This window comes from Monomorium pharaonis, chromosome 9 (genome assembly GCF_013373865.1).
Source record: "Monomorium pharaonis isolate MP-MQ-018 chromosome 9, ASM1337386v2, whole genome shotgun sequence".
In the NCBI taxonomy this organism is placed as follows: Eukaryota; Metazoa; Arthropoda; class Insecta; order Hymenoptera; family Formicidae; genus Monomorium; species Monomorium pharaonis.
In genome coordinates this window covers 20,935,221-20,952,700 of record NC_050475.1, presented here as the reverse complement: position 1 = coordinate 20,952,700, position 17,480 = coordinate 20,935,221, and the positions used below count along the sequence as shown (strand labels likewise).

Here is a 17,480-nt window from a genome sequence, read left to right as displayed (position 1 = left end):
GAATTGCCTTTTTAGTTCGTAAATCAGGTTCTTATCTGACCCACCCAGATAAATTCTCTTTTTCTTATTTTTCCCCGTTGTGTTGTAATCGATAAAACGTAAGCTGTTTATCGATGAAAAAGGAAACAATTCTCTCCTTGACTCAAATCTCAGATTATATTTCTAAACGATAGAAAATAATTTATGTTACATTTATGTGTTTTATGTGAGCTGTGTCACGTAAATCGAACGAGTCTCTTTTGACGATAAAAAATATGAGAAAATTATGATTGGTCGTAATATCGAAAGAAAAATTTTAGAAGCGTCAGAAAACTCTCTTATATTTTTCCGAAATTGCTTTATAATCTAAAAGTATTCCGATAATAATTTTTACACTTCAGCAGTGAGGAAAATAAGATTAGAAAACGATCGATAACATGCAGAGGAAATTAATAATGGTAATTTTTAATTAATGTGTAAAAATTGTCCCACGTAATTACGCAAGAGAAAAAAAAGCTATTCTTGGTATAATCTAACAAGTTCTCTCGCAACGACTTAAGGAAGTTCCTCTGCTCAGGCCCGGCACAACAAGTGGCACATTCAAGTAAAGAAAAATATTCAAATGACCATTTTGTTGCCTTCTTTTTTTGCTATATATAATCTAAAGTTAATAATGGTGAATATAAGAAAAAAATCGGCTATAAAGTACTACCTTCATTACTGAAGTAATTTTTTAAAAATTGAGAATAAACATTTTTCACTATTATACCACCCTTAGATAACTAAATACAACAATTTTAAATTCATGTTATATCATACATTTACTACATTTACGTGCTGTATTACCTCGATTATTGTGAATTTTTTTTATCTTATCAATTATTTCATTCAAACGAGTAAGTGCATCGTTTCAAAAATTTAACAGTACTTTTCTGAACAGCTAAGATGTATTATTGTAAAGTTTCACTAATATCTGTTCATTACTTCTATGTTTAATACGACAATAAAAACTGAAAAATCCTGAAAATTCATCGATTCCCATAAGAACCCATGTTAATAAAATATTTAATATCTAAATAACTAGCTAGTTCAGCTTTTCGTGAAAATCATTTTGATTTAGCAGCGGAACTCCCTTAAACGATAACTCCGTGCGACTGTCGTAAAAATATAACTGTGCTGTTCGATAAAAATTAATTTAGCATACGGCGGAAGACGCAAAATAATATTACATACTTCTAATAGGAATACACGTGTATATACTCGCACATTCTGGTCGATATACGTATGTAACGCGACGATTGTTACATTACGACCCTTGACCTATATTTGCGTTATGCTACGGGCAATATCACGGAAGATTTCTCTACGAGATAAGAAAAAAAAAAGGGGGAGAGGGACGCGCAACTCGCTGCCGGGGATAACAATCGAATTTTTCCATTCGCTCGCGTCACGCCTGATCTTGCCACGCCTCGCATTCACACATCCACTCCGGGATCTCCTTTCATATAGTTAGATATGCATTAATTCGTGCGAAAATTAAAACGCTCTCGGAGAAGTGCCGGAGAGGACGAGACGCTCCTCCTCGCGAGGAAAGTCGAACAATAGCCGGCGGCCGTGTGGGCGGGCATTAGTTGCAAAGCAAAGTCAAACGAGTCGACGAGTGGTGGTCCCGTTAACCGCCGGTGATTTACGACGGTTCGTAAGATCGTGCGGGCCGCGGAAAAAAATGAAAAAGAAAATAAGGAGGAAAGGTGCGCTTGATTCGTATATTCCGCGGCCAAGATACGATTGACGACGACGACGCGGTGGGTCGACCACGCAACACCGGACGGACGGATAGCCGGGCGCGTCGATCGTTGCGATCGCTGTGAAAGCGAGCCATGTGCCGGTATCGTACGATCGATGGAATCGCGTTTATATGCACGACGCGGCCGTACACGGGAAGAATGTGTGTATACACACGCTCGCTTGCTCGCTTACTTGCTTACTTACTTACTTACGCCGTATATAATGTAACGTATGCAAAGCGCAGGGGCGAGTAATTTATGCGCCGTACGTGTTTACGAAGCGCGTACGTGCGAACGCGCGATCGCGTTGTCGTATAATGCGAGATCGCAAACTGTTAGCCGAGGAAGTTCGAGAGGGATCCTTGAGAGAGGAGAACGACGAGAGGGCAAGATGATCACCCGGTTATCTCGCGGCGATCCTCGTGTTTTTGTAACTAAGATAACGACTCGTAAAATTGAATTTTAATAAGTTGAATTGAAAAAGTTGATTTTAAAAAGAATTATTTATATTAAATTAAAATCGTTGACAATATACGGGTCGTCAAGTTTCATATTGTGTTTGTAAATTGTAAATAAGTCCATGTAAAATAGTTTATTTTTACGTGCACATGTTTTTTCTTTTACATTAGATAAACGTTTCACTTGGAAAAAATGTTAACAAGTTGAAGTTAGATGTGTTTAAAAAATAACTAGTAAAGTTAAAAATAACTGAAAGTAGACCGATATGTAAAACACAAGTGAAAGAAATTAACCATGCAAAATGTGAACTCTTTGCAGTGTTCGTTACATTAGTGTCCCAACTTAGAATCGCGTTTCGAGATTGATAATAATTGATTTGCGATGAAAAAAAAAATCTCATCTCTCTCTCTCTTATATGTTATGTCAAACTAATTCAATCGCATCACGTCGTATTTTTTAGCTACTCCGTAGTCATCGTTGCGCAATAGCGAGTTATGCGACTTGTCTTTGGAAAATCCCTAGTCTATGCTCGAACAGGCGGATGGATGACTCCCGCATAACTCCGCAAATAGGATGTAACAGGAGCGGCTTCTTGAGAGGCTTCGAATTCGCAATATGTAAGCGCCCGTAAGCCAGTTTCGAGTCACCCCGAGATCTTGCTACTCTTCCTCCTCCTCCTCCTCTCTTCGATCGCGCGCGACAACGGGGGAGGAAGCGCATAAAGGATATCCCGATCAGACGCGGACGTGAGCTATGATTTTTTTTCGTCGATAACACCGGTCAATTAACTTTCAACTCACTGTGCGACTAGCGCTCATTAATGACATGACGGGCAATGAGGAAGTATGAATTACACTTCGTCAACGTCAACGGATTTCACCGGGCGGTCGTCGACCCGGTGGGCGCGGTGTCCGATCGGCTGTTCGATTGTTCGATCATGTTTAACAAGTACAAAATAACAGCCCTCTTTATACCCGTGCAACAGATGATCGCGGGTGTTCTCGATGTAACGCGAGGCGTCGCAGGTCTTATCGCCGCGGGCGACGATAATCCTCTTACGTCACCGATCCGATTTTGCAACGGGTGCGCGAGTATTATAATCTGTTATGCATAAATATCGGAATGAGAAAGTGTTGCGCAAACGGGATTTGGCGAAATCGATGAAAATCCCTCGCGGCTGATCCGATGATCAAACGCATTTTGCGATAAGAACGCGATAATGCAAAACTAGTAAAAAGCGGTTATAAAAAGCGGAATAAAGCGGTTTTGTTAAGAGTTAAAAAATTTAGCTACATATTCGAATGCAGAGCTGGAAATAATTTTGTTTGCTCATCAATTTCATTGAATTTGCATTTAAAAAATAATGTTACAGAAATATACTAATTTGTTATCATTGCGCGGTGCAATTTTACGAGACGCGGTCGAGGAGAAAAAGAAGCAAGGAGCTGCGAGCCGAGACAGAACATTCGTGTTAATTCTTGCACGATTGATAATTGCGCAGAAAACAAGGAGAAAAATTTTTAGTTCTTACGACTTGCGCAATATAATACTAGGTAATTTGTGCACGACGCCAAATTATGTTCGATAAATCTCGGCTTTAATGTTTCCTTGCGTACGCGGAAAGGAATGGTTTTGCTGAAGTATTTGAAAATTTAGCTGTACAACTACAAATCTAAAAATAATTTTGTTAGACCATCAGAATAATTACGAAGAACGCTGAAACAGAATGATTAGCATGATTAGCAATACCGCAAAAAAAGGTTTGTAAAAAACATTTTGTATTCATGTTCTTGTTAAAAATTTTAACCTCGGCAAAATTTCTTTCACGTATACACGTGAATATTAGCAGATAGAATATACACGGAACGTATATAGAAAATAAAATCTATATAATAAATACGTGACATAATTTAATATAAATGTAAAGTTGAAAATATGTTTCTTTCATCTTTAGAGCTAATTTCAATATAAAATTTCTCAAATTTCGAAGTAGGACTGAAATATACTTCCTGAAACGCAAGAAGCATTGGATTCTTTCAATTACACGTATACATATGTATGTTTAGTTATTTCGAAAAAAAACTATCAATATCCCGAGCTGACATTTTACTTAATGTATTCGTGGATCCTTCAGTCAGTCGACGTTACGTGTTACGTCGAAGGGTAATGTATCCGTATAAGCGGAAACTCTGTCGTATCATGAAAAAGCAAAGAGTCGCGAAGAAATCGATGAAGAAACGCGCGAGAAGTTATGCCCTCTGTCCACTTGAACTGGTAGAGGCCGATTGCATAATCGGCCGCCGCGCATATGTACGTACAACCTCGCGGTGAGTTATTGAATAAGCTCGTCGCCCCGAGCGGCGGATGGCAGCGGATATCGCTCGTCCAGGAGAGAAAAGAAGTTTCTTAATGCAAACCTAATCGGTCGGTCTTGCACACACGGGGAAGAAACATGCCATCTCCAGCGTCATCGTTCGCCGCCGAGTATTTATACTGGAGGCATACCGTTGAACACGCGGATCGCGTGCGGAGGACGATCTTGGCAAACCCAACGTCCGCCACGATCGAAAGGCTATTCGCGTCCGCGATGTCTAACACCCTGTTACACATTGTACATTTAAATCCGCGTTTATGATCGAAGCGCGATTCCTCGAGCGCGCGAGGAAGAGAGAGGCATACGTTTATAGCGACTCCGTGACTGGGAATGTTTGATCGACGTGACCGCGAGAATAACTTTATTAACCGGACTCACGGGCCGCGTGTGCATGTGTACTTTTTCGTTTAGCACTCGTATAAAATCGTCGACGCGTGTATTCAAAGAATTCTCCTTAGAGACTGCGTAAACCATGCCTACAGCATGATGAAATTCCGGAGTACAACCGGAAAGATAATGACACGTTGAGCAACACGGATTACTATGCAAAAATGGTTTTGCTCAAGTATTTTTCAAATTTTAGCTGGTTACAGATCTAAAGATAATGGTTAAACCATGAAAGCAATATCAAAACTTTTGCGGTGTCGTCCGTAATACTTAAATGTTTATAATTATTTTAATGAAAATGTTACTCCTATCTTTTCTTACTAATACATTTGTTTGCTAAAAATAATATTTTATTACTCCGTATTCAAATAAAAATTTCGGGAACATAAATTTACATGACAAAAAAATTTTAAGTATCTTTTCCTCAGCGTATTACATGCCACTGAGACAAAGATAAATTCGATATGATGCATGTGTAAATATGACCGGTCGGTGTTGTTTGTGTCTTCACTCTTTACGAATATAGAAAATACATAAATATACCTAGGCGTAAATATCTTCTTTTTAAAGAGAGAATCTATCTCCGGGAGAACTGCTCGTAGCGATAGTTTATGTAATATAATTGACGCACTGACCGTCCGCAACATTCACAATCGTCATGTACTTTTATCGGCGCGAGATAGTTTCAGTTTCGTCTATTCATAGTTTGCTTATCACGCTACTACAAATGTAAATTATATGCCGCGGGAACTGAATATTATTATAACCGTACGTCACACGTCATAATTCCGGACAAAAAGAAATGATCCGATGCGTCATTCAAATAGTTTTTGTACGAATTAAGAAAATTTTTGCGTATGTCGCTTAGCATTGCAACGGATGCAAATAGCCATTACAACGTTGGCATAATTCCCGGTTTAACGTTTAATCGTTTATAAATATCCGCTCTGACAAGTTCTGCTTCTCCGTCGCTTCTCGTCACAATAAACCAGAGAATGTGCCCTGAGAATCTCGTGACCCGTATTAAACTTTGATCATTTTGCCGTCATTGATGCTCACATAAATATCGCGTTTTTCTTGTACGCGAAGGAATTTTCACAAATAATCTAAGACATCGTGAATTGCGTTGTGAATTTATTAACAGCTACGCGGAGAGAAACGACTACTCGAAAGAAACTACTCTTGCTGAAGCATTAAAAAATTTAGCTACCTACAAGATTTAAAAATAAACTTTGTTGAATTATCAAAATAAGTATAAACGATATTCAAGCATGACGAGCAGTTGTAAAAAGTTTCTAGCAACCAGCTTGAACGTCTTACGTAATTATTTTGATGGTCTAAACAAAAACAAATTATTTTCAGTTCTGCCTCTATAGCTAAATTTTCAGACACTTAAAAAAAAAATCTTTTCCCTCGTGTAAGAATATCAGAAGAATTATTTTTTGTCTTATTTACCGAGAACCCGATTTCCTACTCGGGCCAATCATGATAGAAAGTTAAAGTGGGCTTGTAAAAATAAAAAAAGAAACAGAAAGGAAAAAATGGAAATATTAAATGACATTGCTCGTGCATTTTGCACCGTGACTCACTCGACTCCACCTGTAAAACGTCGCTGTTTGTAAAACAATTTTTTTTACGGAAATACAGATACGCACCTCACGCGCGATAAAACTGGTTCTTCTACGCAGCGGAAGGAACGCTACGTTCTTGCTGTCGATCTGCAGCAACGGACAGACGATATTGCCGCAGAATTCCTGTTTCGGGGGATACGCCTATTTCCACACCTGTGTCAACATAATCGAATATATTAATAACATATATTAATAACATATATCTTTCTACCCTAATTAATGCCGTCCCCCTTACTCTAAAAAAAGAGATGAGATATCGCGAGCATCTTTTCTATACCCGCTGAATTTCTCAGGAATTTTTTCAGAGCGCTTTCACTCGCTGATGATTAGCGAGGAGCGGCGCGCGACTTTTCTCCCGTTCTGCAAGAGTTGCTCGAAAAAAATATATCGTCCCGAATGATTATGTGTCATTAAATTAACGTTACATTTTTCTCGAGTCGAAATTATCACTTTCGCGATAAGGATCACGGTACGGTACACGCGACTTTCCGCTCGCGGCGTTCTAACCGGCACTCCTAAACCACCACGGCACTGGGGGCACTCGTCTGAAAACATTACAGGCTGAGTCACCCGATATTTGCACTTGAAAACTCTTTATACTTCTTTTCCTCGAAGATACGGCACAATGTTAGATAACTGCTTATTGCACGCTATTGCTATATCGGGAAGGCTTATGAAATTCTGTATGAATATTACAAAGCTGGATTATCCCTGACGAAATAATCCGCTCGAGTCTCGAATCTCGTGAAACATACAATAAAAACTTTTTTATATTTATGTAAAAAAAAAAAAATAAACCTCGTTAAAATTTTGCGTTGAATTTTTAACACACCCGAATGTCAACTTAACATGTGATTACGTTATTTAACATTTTCCTTAGTGTCAAAATATAATACAATTCGTTTAATAGATAATATTGAAATATTAATTCTAAGATAAAGGAATAAAATGTATGTGTGTGTCAACATATTAAAAATGTTCATTTTACTAAAGAATATATATTACCACAATTTGTTTCCAAGTAGTATCAAAGTGTTACATCTTTTGTGTTAATTTTCTACATAATATTTTTGCTACCTTATATCGTTGCCTTAAATTAACATAACAATTCGAGTGACCATCTGAAACATGCGATGTTACATTTGACACAAATTTTTTAACTGTGTATAAACGTATCCCAATTAAAGGGATGGGCGCCGCAAAATAAATTTTTGGCATATAATCGCAAGATATTGCGCATACGCGTTTCACATCTATATAGATTTAATCTATATCGTCTAAATATTGTGATTTTTTCGCCGATTAATAATTCAAAAGCATATATCAGTTATTGCGATGTTACGCGAGCAAGGTCAGAATGATAACGCGGCTCAGTCACCGCGCATAATTTTGTCTTTTATCCCGATAAATTTAAAATTGTTTTTTTAATTTATTCTACTTAAGAGATACATTTACGTTCCAATTTCTCATTTTTACCTAGACAATTTTAAATTAGCTAAGCGCAATCCTATCAATTTCTATTATTATCAAAACGGTTATTAAATGTCGTTAAATAGTTGATTATATTAATTAAATATTATATTTAATTAAAGCAATTTCACTAAAAAGCTTAGTAATTCTCATTGAGCTTGATTATTATTATCATATGCTTTGTCAGTGTGGTTGCAGGATACAAAAGAGACATGATTCATCGTATGAACATCAAGTCGAAAATATATCAGGATCGTTTCACTTTCGATCCGTCGCTGCTCGTGGTCCACAGGAGTGATCTCATCGATATCGCGTGTTACCACTATCAATGGGTAACTAACGTGCAATTTGTCACATCGCAAGTATGTACCCTCTCACGCGCACGGAATGCACACGACATGGGGAAGCATTGCCATTTCCTTTTTTACTTCTTAATCGTTCAGCACAGCATTGTTGTTTTTCGACCTCGGTAAAGAAGCGGCGACTTATTACGTATGCAAGTGTCTCATTATTCCACACGGTGCTTTGCCTAATCCGACAGATACGAGGGAGACGATAAAAAGTCGCACAAGTGCGCAAAAAAATTTGCACGTGGCGTGAGAGGAGGAGGGACGTTCTATTCTGGACGCAGCGGCAGAAACGAAATCAATTTCGGCGATACGAGCGGATTTACATTATTTTTATCTCCGGCTAATCGTCCCACGCCGGATCGAACCGGTACGCGCCGCTTCTTCTCATTCTGGGTGTTACGAGAGTGGATTCTTTCTGCGCATTTTTAAGACAGGAAGAAGATGGCGGGGAACCGAAGGCCACCGGAGCGTCACGCGCGAAAGGGAAGTCGCGAGGATGTGATATAAATTCAATTTCCGGGCTATCGGTTCACAAATCACGAGTGAAATGCCGAATCGAAAAAAGGGACGAGTCTCTCGCCGCGTACGTTCGAGGCCTTGAACTTTGCGAAATTTATGACCTCTCTCGATCCTCACGTTTTATCAAGCGATATCACGGCGGCCACGCTCACTCAGTGAGCTTTTAACCCTTGCCATCGCGAGTTAAATTGTTCGTCGAGTTTTATCTCTCTCCCCGGCATGTTTATCTCTGCTCGGCGTCACACAGAGCACCACGCGATGCAACAACTCGCGCTATTATTATATTTGTTTAGAAAACATCCGTTGCGTGTGAATTCAAACGGCTCTTGTCTGTATAGATCAAGAATACGCGCGTTCTCCTCTAATCTCTGCGCATAAAAAAAATCAGATAGAGTATAATAATATTTTCTGCGATAAGAGACGTAAAAAAAAGGCGCCTTCCAGTTTGAGCGAGTTGAGTAATCTTGGCCTCTTCTCGCATATCTTCTTTAGATTCGCGCTGTATTGAGTGTCACGTGTGCGCTGGTAGGTAATTGATTTATTTCAACGTGTAACAAACGTGCACACACACACACACACACACACACACACACACACACACACATCACACAGTCGAAATGTAAGCAGATACGCGTAATAAAAAAAAACTTACGTCAGCCGAAAATGAGGACGGCGTATGCTCCGAGATAAGAATCTCGATCGGGTTGGGAATCATAGATCCGTCGGAATCGCTTATTCGCGCCCCTCGTAAAAAGAAAACTTTCGCAACACTGCGATGTACGCAATCCTTGACTGATATTATCTTATCGTTGTTTGTGCGATAGAAAATATTTCTGTTTTTGTGTACAAACGTGAACAAAAACGTGAACCGTGCGGTGCGACCAACGATTATGTAATAACGTAAAAGATCGTAAATCTGCGATTTGAATCTGTCGCGTGACACTGGGTTGGCGCGCGATATCTAATCGTTTCGCTTATTATTTGTTTAGAAGCGCAGAGATGACGCACGAAAAAATATATGAAAGGAAAAAAAAACATACGAATTTCTCGATTTCCGATGGTCCTTTGAATTTTTTTTTAATCCTAAAATATTACGTTAGATGAATTTCTATTCTCAAGTGTCAATTGAGATTTAATGTACACACGTTCGGTCACGCTTTTTAATTTTCATTATTTTTACAAGTATAAAAAAAAGTCTTCAATGACTCTCCCGTGTACTTTGACAATTCAAGAAAGCATGTATAAATTAATAAGCAATTACAGTGTTCTTGATTTCTCAGAGAAAAGAAATTCGGAGAAGAAAATTTTCGAATCGTGTGTACGAAGCGTGTACCGCCGACTTACCCTAATTATGTTTCGTTGTTAATTGTATTCTCGTAATCGCCGCTGTCTCGATAGACGGATAGTCCATAATCTGCATAAAAAAAAAACCATACAAAAAAAAAGAGCAAAGAGTAGCGCGACCACAACGAGCGACAAAGTGCGTCGTAAAAAGGGAAAGGAGATGATGGCTTGTCGCGGCGCAATAAAGTCAAGGTTTTCCGTATGGCGTAACGCGCGCGCGAGCAACGCGGTGCGATGTACCTTTGCAGGTTGATTGCACCCTGAGAATTCTCCCTCCCTCCCTCCGATACAAACACACATACACACGTCCACACATGTACGCGCGCGTGCGGATTATTTTATACGGCCGATTACGACGTTACCTCTGACCTAAAGCCCGGCGCTTTTTTCTCTGCGCTCGCTCGCGTCGCGATGAAAACAGAAATAACTGCGTAACCGTTTTTAATAACGGCAAAAATAATAACCGTTCGATCTCTCTCTCTTTCTCTCTCTTGTATCTTCGGACATTAAGTCTCCCGGTGACGGCGAACGACTTTTCTGCGAGTCTCGTTCTAAACGGGGATCGCGATCTTTATCTTCCGGAATAACTTAATAAAAGATGCGTTCGCAATTGAGACACCTTTGAGAATCTAACCTTTGAGAAGTCGATCGACACGATAAAGAATTAAATTAATCGCTGTGAAAATACAATCACTAAAAATACGGTCGATGTAAAAGTGTCCGCGTGAGATCGATGCGCCGTGTCTCTTGGAGACGACTATATATTTCTGGATTCGCCGATGGTTTCGGGTCAATCAAGTTCATTGCCTCTTTTAAGCGAATTCTTCGGTTTCGTCGCCGGAGCGAATAATCGAGGCAATAATCGAGGATTAAGATCAAACAAAACATGTATGCGCGTCGTTTGACGCTTAGTATTCCCTTTATTATTTAATAATTTTGTAAATCCATGTATTTTTTTCATTCACGCGTTTAATGGGATAGATAAGAAGAATAAGATTTATCGATTGAAGCGATTCATTATCACGATTACTCATCTCGCACGAAGTGCATCGACAAGAAAACGAAGTTATAGTCGCGCGCACAATACTTTTGATCGATCAAATAATGTGCACTGTAAAAAGTATTTGATAATTGTGTGATTTAAAATGTACTAAAATTTTAATAAAATTTGACAGTTTTAGTAAATTTTGTTAAAAGTATAACATGCAAAATTTTTCGAGGTTCACGTTGTCTCACATGCAATTACCACGATTTTCAGGATAATTTTTAAGAGAAAATTCTCTCCGTGTAAAATAGCAAGATGCGGTTGATAAAAAGAAAACGAGCGTTTCTATGTAATAAATAATATTAATACAATCACAATTATAATGAATACTATTTTTGTAACGTTCGCGATTGTTAACGCGCAAGCAGACTTGTCCGCTAACAGCCATCGGACCAATAAGCGCTCGAGCGTAAAAAGCTTCTTAATAAGCGTGCCGCGCCGCGCGGGAACGGCGTGATCCTTTCTCCTTGGACGATTTTGCTTTCGTGAGTCATTCATTTCGCTCCTCGATACGCTGGATACGCAGGGTACGAGACAGATCGTTCTCCGTCGAAGACGAGAAAGAAGAAGGAGGAGAGAAGCATTGTCAGCAGAGGTTTCAGAAACCAGTTTCTGCCACCGCAACGGTCAATTATCGGCGCGGCAATTATACAATAAAATCTCGTTGTTAATTTCTTTTTTTCGGCAATACGTACACGTCGATGCGACAAAAAATCTGTGCTACGGACAATTTACCCGCGAGGAGAGCAAACTGGCGCTTGAACGGCATCGTCGTCGTCGTCGTCGTCCACGTCACCTATTGCGCAAATATTGATATCTGCCGTGCGTTCTTTGCATAATACGATATACGCATAATCTCCCCACCCCCCACCTTCACCGGGTGCAAATAGAGCGTCGCAATAGAATTCGATAACACCCGATCGATCCGCTCTCGCGAGTATTATAGGTACGTATAACTCGCCGCGAGACAATTTATCAGCGTTTGACACGCGACTCTCTAAACGCGCAGTTAAACCACCTTCTTGCTCTCCCCGTTAATTAATTATTCGTGTTACGCGACCGTTATTTATGGCTGATAGACCGGCAATGCCGACCGCCTCGATTTATCAGCTATTGTAAGCTCGACAAACCGAGATTATTATACTCGTACTATCGAAACTGATGATCGCGCATGTGAAAATAAATATTCTTCCTTTCCTTCTTGGGGATCTCGTTATTTAACGTGTTTCGTTAAAAAAATTTATTTGCGCGTCGACCGGCGATATTTAATCTGCCGGAATGTAAAAATGTGTGTTTTGCTTTACCGTTGGCAAATATCGACTCGATCAAAAGCCGAAAATCGTTGGCGCCAGGCGCGATTCTCTTTTTTTCTTCTTTTACGACGTGCAAAATAAAATACGGCTTGCGTATGTGTCCGCTGAGTATTTCCCGTCCTTCGCGCCGTTTCGTGATTAAATAAGAGTCTGCGATTTCTTATTTGTCGCGCGTTACTTCAACGCGTGGGATTCGTGAGTCGTTCAATTGGAAGGACGTCAGGTTCATAAAACCCAGAAAGGGAGAGAAGAGATGAAGAAAAAAGATGTTTAAAAGAGGAATGAAAAAAAGCGCGAGAGAAGCGTTTTTTTTCGCTCGATTCTCGCAAAGTCGCAAAGTTTGCAAAAATCTCTCTTGATTTTGATGCTCCGCCTCGGAGAAATCCCGCACCCAATTCAGAATTAATCAGCTTAATTAAAATGATAAAATAATTATTTTTAAAGATGTAATAATTAATAATGAAGCCTGAAGTTCGATTGCATATCGTACAACTTGCTGAAAATGACAAAGGCGAGCGAATTACTAAGAATATTTATCCATTTTATTGGTGAATACTCAATGAGTTTGTTCACCTATGTAATTTAATTAATAACAAATAAACCATTATTTGTCCCCCTCAATGTATACACGTACCTAAAAGAAAACCTAAAATGATTTTCAAAGGAATCCGAATATATGAGAGCAAGTAGGTAAAACTCGCCGTAGTGCGTTCTTTGTGAGCGAGAATAAAATTTCGCACACTCGAGATTATTAAAGCCTCGCGCGATCGTCCGCGGCAGATAAACGCGATCGTATCGACAATGGAGGAACAATCACCCGATCACCGCACGGCAAACATTGTTATCCGCGAAGTTAATTTCGCGCCGCGCCTTATCGGAGCATTTACGGAGCGGAATGTGCGATAGCTTTTTGAAAACGAAACGAGCCTATGGCATTCGCACGATCCTTATCGACGTCGAGTGCGGGACGCTGCTGTTTGCGATTCCGCGCGCAGATCGGGCCCGATCGGAAACCTTTCGAGATCGAGATAAAAGAATCGCGCACACGTGTACAATGTACATGTGCGTGGAACGCGTGGAATATGATTCATCTCGATGTAAACTCGCTGTTGCGTTGCTCGGATCGCGCGGATAATCGTGCCACATGCGCAAGTGTGGCGGCGCGAGAGAAAAAAAGAGAGAGAGAGAGAAAGAAAGAAATGCCGGGCCATTCCGTGAGGCACGAGTAATTTTCTCATTAAGTAAAAATCACGTGCCCAAGAGTGTGTGTCGAAACACACACGGGCATCTCTTTCTTTCTTTCTTTCTTTCTCTCTCTCTTTCGCTCGGTTTGCCGGCCGGCGCGATCTGCCGCCGCTCGTTTACGTAACTTCGCAGCCTGCTAACCGCACACGCCTCGTGATCGTTCTCCTTTAAGTTTCCTTCGCGCGACGCACGCGTTCCGTTCCGTCGTGCGCAAAACACACATTCGGGCTCCGCCTCTGGTATTCTTCAGAATGCTTCTTTTTTTACACTGCCCGCGTATTCGCTCACGACGATCGTCCAAAGTTGTCCTTTAGTCGAAGAACGCGAAAATATTTTGTTCACGTGACACGCGAACGCTACCGATAGCTCCTACGCAGTCCGAGAGAATTTACATCGCGGTCGAAAAGTTCGTGCTATTTTTATTTTTATCTTTTGCGCAAATCCGATCGAAAGTAAAATTGCACGGTTTTAAAGTAAGCTTCGTTAACCAAGCCGATCACTATTTGGCTTCGGGATCAATCTACAAATATTGTGTAAAAAAAGAGCGTTTAAACTCGTCTGCAAAAAAAAAAACTGTACCGACGTTTTCGTCGATATTTCGACTAAAATGTTCGGGGGAAGAAGTTTTTAAAAGAATTTACGTAGTATAAGAACTCGATCAAATTTTAAGAACGTATATATAGACATTTCTAAATAAAGTCTTTTATTCATATAAAGAAAGAGCTTATTTATAAAATTGTATTCCATCGTATTTTTCAAATTGTCCCTTGGAGTAACTTTGGCATTTGCGTCGCAGAGGTCGAATAATACGCAAGATTTCTTTCTAAAGGCGGCATTATGTTAATTTAGACGAATGAATTGCATTCCAGGTTAAATTAGTCTTGTCCGCGGACTCGTGTGCGTAATTGTCATAACACCGGCATGAGTCATAAGGACAAGGCGCGATAACGCCTCCTCGTTAAAATGAATGAGGGCTCTCTCGCTCTCTTTAACTGTCGCGCGTATATCAGGAACGATTACCAACCGGATGAGTCCCCGGGGCAATTAGCGCGAATTTTTAACGCCAATTATACTTGCGCCGCTGCACTTGTTGTCAACTCGCGCGAATTCAGCCGCGCGAAATGCAACCTCACTATTATCGCGGTAACATTACGCGCGAAAGAGACCGCGGATAACCGCGGGATAACCGGCAGATAAAAGCCGACCTTACGAGACGAGAAAGAGACGCCTTACGAAACAGCGAACGTTCGTTTCGTGATACGCACTCCTTTGCGAAATCGCTGCGCAGTTCGAACGCGAGACCACGCTGATTGCGACGAATTAATTAAGCCTCCGCGGGCGTGTTGTTGTTTGCCTTTACGCGTCGCGAGTCGCGTGAAATGCGACGGAAAGGGGGGAAAAAAAGAAGTATTCTCGAGAGCGGAAAAACAGAGAACCGAGTGGCGAAGATGGGAACGCCGCCGAATCGAGGATGAGGCAACCGCGAGCCAAATCTTCGCGAAATCTTCATTCACGCGGAATCTTCGTCCGAGACGCCCGGCGGCCGAAAAAATAAAAAAAAGAAAGTCACGCGAGCGCACGCTGGCGGGGGCAGGTAGGCAGATCGGGATCCAGGCACATTCGAGAGCACGATTCGCGCCATGTGCAGAAACCGGTTCGGCGCGATTATTAGGGACAACCGAGAATCGTGATGTGGCGACGAGGGTCTTCGGATTTCGGATGCGCGAGCAGCACGAGAGAGATCTCTTCTCGCGGGGGGGGGGGGGGGGTGAGAGGGAGCCTCTGCCGGAGGCGGTTATTTCGCGGAAAACAGAGTCATCGGATTGATCGGCGACCCTTCCGAGGTGCGTACGCACTTTCGCAACCCAGGCAACGCGTAGACGCCTCTCGAGGTATCGACGGCTCTTCGATCCGCGTCGTCGCCGCGGGAAATTTATTCAATTAGCCCTGTATTACTCGCGCGTAACATATATTGTAGATTGCGGTCTTGTAAATTTGCTCAATTCACCGAGCAAATATTTTTTTTTAATTAATTGCCGCATAAGTTGTTTCGCAATTAAAGAAAGATCTTTGTGCATTTGCACTTTTATTAACGTTTACCTTTATGTGTCAAAGAAAATTATGAAAATTGAAATACAATTAATGTCAGAGTGCAAAGTGTACATACGCAATAATAATGCGTAGAATTTCTTACTTATCTTATATCAATTTTTTTTTATTCATCACCGTACATGAATCCAAACACGTAACACACGAGTGATATGATGACTACGTGATATCAATTAACAACGGAAGTACCGAGCGATTATTATTAATTATTTCTCTCGTTTAGATTAAAATACCATCATCTCATCGTGTGTAACAAAAATAAGATTTTGATGTTTTTTTCACTTTTCCTCAATTATTTCCTTTATTTTGATAAAATGCTTAATTGTAAATTCCGGGCGAGGGCAGTGACTCTGCAGATTGTCAGGAAATCGGCTTTCGTTTCTCGCGATTGTTACTTTGTTAGACATTATCACAAGGGATTGCATGGTATCGATAGGAATATCAACAATATTGCGATCGATCGTGATAAAGATTATCAACAGAACAGAAAGAATAATATTATACTCACCGCAAAGGCAACGACGAACCTCTCGTATACGCAGATGAATTCCCGACGTCCCGTCGCCTCCGAGAAAAACTCGTCAATTGTTATCATCTAGGCGCCGATCGTTCTCGATGGGCACGATGGATTGCATTACATAATCTCCATCGTAAACGCGTGCAGGTATTTTTTTGCGATCCTCGCAGAGTCAGTCGCAAATAGTCGCGAGGCGAAATGGAGAGGATTCACGTCATTTTCCCTCTCTCTCTCTCTCTCTATCTTTCTCTCGACCTTGAAACGAACGCCCGGGAGACATCAGCGAGACCGGAGATTAAAACTACGGTGATGCGCACTTTCGTGCCCTCTGGACTTAGAAGTAATTATTATGCAACTACCGCGAAAAAAAGTACAGAAGAGGGAATAACTAGCGATATATTAAAAGGGATATTGCCAGTTATTAAAGAAGAATTTGTTAATGTTATTAATCAATCTCTGAAAGAAGGTTGTTGCCCACAGAGTTGGAAGACATCGACAATAATACCGATACCAAAGATTGTAAAAGCTAAATAAACTTCAATCAATCAAAATCTCCCCGTCTCTCCCGGTCTCTCCTCGTCTCTCCCCGTCTCTCCCGGTCACTCCCGGTCTCTCCCCGTCTCTCCCGATCTTTGCCCGTCTCTCCCCGTCTCTCTCCGTCTCTCCCGGTCTCTCCTGGTCTCTACTGGTAGATATGGGAGAAACGCAATTGAATAAATTGCAAGTAGCACAGAATCGGGCTATGCAAGTAATATTACAATGTTATAGATACACCAAAATAGAAGCGTTGCAATTTATGTCTATAAAACAGAGACTACACTATAATGTATGTATATTTATATTTAAGATTTTATATAACTTGGCGCCAAATTACTTAAGGGATAGACTAGAAGTAATTAGTAATGAAAATGGAAGAAAAACAAGGCAGGAAGGGACTATCGCAATAAAATT

At 40.6% G+C, this 17,480-nt stretch overlaps 1 long non-coding RNA gene across 1 annotated transcript; it reads right to left on the bottom strand.

Annotated features, from left to right (window-relative positions):
• Window positions 1–77: 77 nt before the first annotated feature.
• LOC105830854 lies at window positions 78–11,466 on the bottom strand. Its single transcript, XR_001138613.3, has 3 exons — window positions 9,609–11,466; window positions 6,642–6,770; window positions 78–6,585 (listed from the first exon to the last, which is right to left on the bottom strand). It is a non-coding gene; the product is annotated as an uncharacterized LOC105830854 (long non-coding RNA).
• Window positions 11,467–17,480: the final 6,014 nt, after the last annotated feature.